Genomic DNA, 6,000 nt, shown 5'->3' with positions numbered 1-6,000 from the left:
AAATGTCTCTAAGCTGTGATTATAATGTAACTCCCCAGACATAGCAGTCCACACAATAGGAAGCACAGCCCAGGGTGCTGCCAGACTTCTGACAGTTCATTACTTGTGCAGATGTCTTGATCCTCTTGCATCACATCAATTCAAAGCAGAATAAAGACCCTGCAGGGACACAGGAGAAATGGAGGTTCTCAGCTGCCATCTTTCTAAATCTTGCTCCTTCTGCCTCGTTAGTTTGCTGACTCGGGATCTCCAACAATACTTCATTGGCTGGCCAGCTCTAGCCAGTGTCTAAGAGACACCTCCTTCTGAATATCCAGACTCCCGGACAGCCATTTCTCTTTCCCACTGTGCAGTAAGAAAATATTTTAATAAGGCACTCAATTGTGTCTCACTTGACACAGTGTAAGTCTCATAATTGGCTTTGAAATGGTTTATATAAGAGTCTTATCAAAATGGGTGAAATTTGAACAAATTAAGGATAAGCTGAAAGGATAAATTTTATTATGCCTTATTTCACTGAATGGCTATCAAACCATTGTTTTTATCGTGTCTCAAAACCACACACTCCAAACTTTAGTAAGGCTAATTCTAACTAGATTTTGGTTTGGTTTATTATTAGTGGTGGTGGTGGTGGTAGTGGTGATGGTGGTGGTGGTGGTGGTAGTTTGAGACAGGGTCTCATATACTGTAGGTTGGCTTTCAACTTGCTCTGTAGCCAAAATTGACCTTGCACCTCCTGAATACTAAGATTACAGATGTGTGCTACCACACCTCATTTTTTCGTCTTTCTTTCTTTTTCTTTCCTTGGTTTTTCCTTTCTTTATTTTTATAGGAGGTCTCAGCATATTGTCCTTGATTTCTTAGATTTACCCAATCCTCCTATCCCACAATCCCAAGTAGCTGGGACTACAGGTGCATGCCATCTTCAAAGACTCAAACCAGGATCCTCATGAATGCCATGTTGTAAATGTAGTTTTTCTTTAAATGTAGTTTTTCTTTCCTCAGAAGAAGGGATGAGACAAGAACCATACACAAACTTTATGAACATGTGGCTTAGGCTGAGCTCAGAGCATTTCTATCTACCTGTCCCTAGGTCTGGGCATGGAAGCTTCTAACCTCCATAAAATCTAATCTTCTGTAAGGCTGGACCTTGAAGGCTTCTGCTTCTAGCCTCCATCTGCTGACCTGGGCCTAGAATGTTTTCAGCCTCCAAGTTTTACTGCTGCATAAGTTGACTCTTTCTAGTTCTTTCTGAACTCTGGCTGGCTTAACTTAGCTGTACTGACTTAAAACTTCCAGGACAGCCAAGGCTACACAGAGAAACCCTGCCTTGGAAAAACAAACAAACAAAAAAACAAAACAAAAAACTTCTCTCCAACCTGACTGGCTGAAAATAGTGTCTCTTGGCTTCTACTGAATTGCTGTGCTTGGAAACCCTGCCTCTGAATGCCACAAACTGAACTGCATTGTACTTCCAAACTCCATGAATAATTCCCCTGCCTGCTCTCTTTCTCCCTCCCTCCCTCCCTCTCTTCCCTCCCCTCTGTTTCTCTCTGTCTCTCTCTGTCTCTCTGTCTCTCTGTCTCTCTCTCTCTCTCTCTCTCTCTCTCTCTCTCTCTCTCTCTCTCTTAGCTGACTGTAAGTAGCTTGTTATTCTTGACTGTTTTCATGGGATTAAAAGTGTATACTAGAACCAGACATGGAGATGTACACCTTTAATCCCAGCACTCAGGAGGCAGAGGCAGGCTGGTATCTGTGAGTTCGACGACAGCCTGGTCTACAAAGTGAATCCAGGACAGCCAGGGCTATTACACAGAGAAACTCCTGTCTCAGGAAAATAAAGACAAAAACAAAAAAGTGTGCTAAATTCCAGCCAGAAGGATTAAAGATGTGTCATGTCTATATTCCAGCCAGAGGATTTAAGGGTGTATACTAAGGGTGTCTTGGTATTCCAGCTAGATCACACAGACCTAGGTATTTGCCAGAGTAGCCATGTTGCTATATTAAAATTCCTCTACACTAGGTAAACACTCTACCATTAAATTGTAATCTAGTATCTGTCTTGCTTTGGACAGTGGGGTGGGTTGAGACAGTACCCCACTATATAGTATAGGCTGACCTTGAACTCCTCATCTTTCTACCTCCACCTCCCAAATTCTGTCAGTGATATTCATGTCCCACTGCCCTTGGCTTATTTTTTAATTAAATGAAATTTCTGCCTGTTTACATAGGAATGAAGGTAGTAAATACATAAAAATAATAGCCACATTTCCAAAGCTGATTGTGGTGACCAAAGGGTCCATTGCTAGAAGAATGAATTAACAAAATCTAGTGTGTACATAGAGTGGAAGATTACACACCCTGAAAAAAAGAAAAGTCTCACATATCCTGTAATGTGGATTTACTGGGTAAAATAGAAAAATCACAGACGAGAGTGAAAGTGAGTGTGAGTGGATGCAACAGAAGGAGTCATGGCTGCCAAGGTGTTTGAGTCCATCGGAAAGTTCAGCCTGGCTTTAGCAGTTGCAGGAGGCATGGTGAGCTCTGCCTTATATGACGTGGATGCTGGGCACAGAGCTGTCATCTTCGACCGATTGCATGGAGTACAGGACGTTGTGGTAGGGGAAGGGACTCACTTTCTCATCCCTTGGGTACAGAAACCAATTATCTTTGACTGCTGCTCTCAACATCATATTAGTGTGTGTGTGTGTGTGTGTGTGGTGTGTGTGTGTGTGTGTGTGTGTGTGTGTGTGTCTGTGTGTGTTGCCCTTATGTGCATGGATGTTGTGTTTGGGTGCATTTGGAGGCCTGAGATCAACATTGGGTGGTTTCTTTGGTTGCTTTCCACCTTATATATAGAGGCAGGGTCCCTCACTGAATTGGAATTTGTTCTTCTGGCTAGTCTTGTTAGCCAGGATGCTCCAGGTATCCTGTCTCTGCCCCTCACACACTGAGATTATAGACACATACCATCATACTTTTCCTGCATTTACATGGGTGCTGGGATCTCCATGTTTGTGGGGCAAGCATTTTACTCATGAAGACATCTCCCAAGCCCCCTGATGAAGTGTTTTATTTATTTATTTATTTATTTTTTATGGTGAGTATACAAACTTTGGGATTATAATGATAGCTGAGGATATAATGAGTTTTTTTTTTAGATCAGAATTTATCAGGCCTGGGAACACAGCTCATCAGTACAGTGCTTGCCTAGTACATTTAATGCTTTGGTTTCAATTCCCAGCACCAAGAAAAAGGAGAGGAAAAAACAGATTTAACGAGTCATTTCCTAGCTAGGCAATGGTGGCATATATCTCAAATCTCAGCATTCAGAAGGCAGAGGCAGAAGCAGGTGAATCTCTGTGAGTTTGAGGACAACCTGGTTTACAGAGAGTTCTGGGACAGCCAAAGCTACGCAGAGAAACCCTGTCTCAAACCGCCCCTCCCCCCCCCCCCCCCCCCCAAAAATCAGTTCCTTTTGTAATTAATATTCAATTGCTAGGATGCATTTGATTTCAGTGTGTGTGTGTGTGTGTGTGTGTGTGTGTGTGTGTGTGTTGAGACAAAGTTTCTCTGTGTAGCCTTGGCTGTCCTGGATTCGATGTGTAGACCAGGCTGGCCTCTAATTTACAGAGATCCGCCTGCCTCTGCCTCCCAAAGTGCTGGGATTATAGGTGTACACCACCACTCCCAGCTTCAGCCAATATATTTTATGACATTTACCATTGCTTGTATTTGTTTGATTTTCGATTTTTGTTATTCTTCAGCAATTTGTAAAAATGGATCAACACTTCATCAAAGTTGGGGTGATGGCCCATGCCTGTAACACCAGCACTCAGAAACAAGAGGACTTCAAGTTTGAGGTGTCTGGGGTATATAGTGAAATCCTTATCAAAAAACACCCAACCAAAAGAGTATTCCCTTGAGCTAGGTGTGGTAATACATGCCTGTAATCCCAGCACTTGGAAAGTAGATGAAGTAGGATCAGAAATTCAAGGTGAGCCCTGGCTACAAGAGCTTGTCAGTCACACGTGCATACACACACACACACACACACACACACACACACACACACACACGCATGCACGCACGCACGCCCGCATGCACGCACACCCCACAATGCCAGGCATGTTGACACACAAGAGCTCCTCAGTCTCACACACACATACACAAACACACACCACAGCGCCAGGCATGTTGACACACAAGAGCTCCTCAGACACACACACACACACACACACACACACACACACCACAAAGCCAGGCATGTTGACACACATGCTTAGTAACAGCATTTAAGAGGCAGAGGCAGACAGATCTCTGAGTGTTTGAGACCAGTCTGATTTACATGGTAAGTTCCAGGACAGCCAGGGCTAAAACAGAGAAACCCTGTCTCGGTGGGGGGGGGACCAAAGGACTATTAGCAGTTGATGGCTACTGGGGGGGGAGAGCCACTCTCCTTTGGGAATATGAACACATAGGTTGCTCATACACCCGCCCCATGTGGCATATGGACAGCACTAATTGGATTCGGGTGGCTAATCATAACAAGAAAGAAAGAAAGAAAGAGGCAGGGAGAGAGAGAAAGAAAGAAAACCTGAAACTTGAATGGAGATGAGGTTGGGTGCTGTAGGGAGACTTAAAGGGAGGTCGTGGTGGATGAATATGATTGATATACATTCTATAAATGTATGGGCCTCTCAAAGAATAAAAATTATTATTTAAATAAAATAAAACTATCAATGTGAAGGAAGAAATACTGCAGCACAGAATATGTTTATAAATTCAAGCATTATGTAGAAATCATGTAGATGACATGGGGCTCTGTATCATCACAGTGGGAAAAATAAGAAAATAGAGTGATGTGCAAATGACAAAGAATAGCAACAAAAAAACATAGCAATTCTATGAACGTTAGATGCTATTTTTTCCATAGCCTCCTATACTTTGCCTGTTAGGAAACTGACAAATAGCATCAGGAAAACACCAGAGCCCTTGAATCCTTTTCCAAAACAAAGCACAATGACCTTTCTGGTGAACTAGCTAAGATTTTTCCAGAATCAACTAAAAATTGTGCTTCACAGGATGTTGATGGTTCAAGCTGTTCTATTGCCAAGAACTTCATAAAATAACTCACAGAGTTAGTAGACATGTGCACAAAAGAGGGACTAAGTATTTGCCTGTCAATTGACTGTGACCATCACCCACTATCAGTGGCGTTCTATATGAACAAGGACTTACTCTGCTCTTCAGATATTTCTGCAGGACATTACCCACAGCCTGTGCAATAAGCCCCATGAGTGAAGAGTGCTCCATGATTTCTTTTGTTGATCTCTGAATCCCCAAGCTACGAGAACCATTTTTCCTCTGGGTAAAAATGACTTGGGGAGCAGTAGCTGTGTGAGCAGGATTGCAGGATTTTGCTAGGTGAGTCAAACTGGGCACACGGAACAAAAACAGAATTGCAATTGTCTCCAGCACTTAACATAATTCAGATGTATTTTTATTTATGTAGATAAATGCATGTGTGCCGTGTGTGTGTGTGTCTGTGTGTGTGTGTGTGTACACACTCATGCAGGTGCCCAAGGAGACCAGATGGAATGATCCATTAGACCTGGAATTAAAGGCAGCCACCCAGCATAGGTGCTGGGAACCAAACCCCGATCCTCTACAACAGTAGCAAGTGCTCTTAACTATTGAACCATCTCTCCTGTCCCTAAATAGTTGGATTTTTTCTGAGACAGGGTCTTCTTCCTGTGACCCACATTGGCCTCAGTTTTAAGGTAGCTGAGGACAACTTTTGAACTCCTAATCTTCCTGCCTCTACCTCCCATGTGCTGCAACTACAGGCATGCAACACTGCACCTACCTGCTACCATGTTTAGACTTGACAATATCTCCCAATTATTCCAACCATATACATGCACATGCCTAACTCTTATATGTCTTGCCACCAATTGTCTACTTGGCTTTTTTGGCTAGGTAGAACTGAATCACATG

Source organism: Acomys russatus, chromosome X, assembly GCF_903995435.1.
Source record: "Acomys russatus chromosome X, mAcoRus1.1, whole genome shotgun sequence".
Classification (NCBI taxonomy): Eukaryota; Metazoa; Chordata; class Mammalia; order Rodentia; family Muridae; genus Acomys; species Acomys russatus.
The sequence above is the reverse complement of the archived record's forward strand: the minus strand, read 5'-3'. Positions refer to the sequence as shown.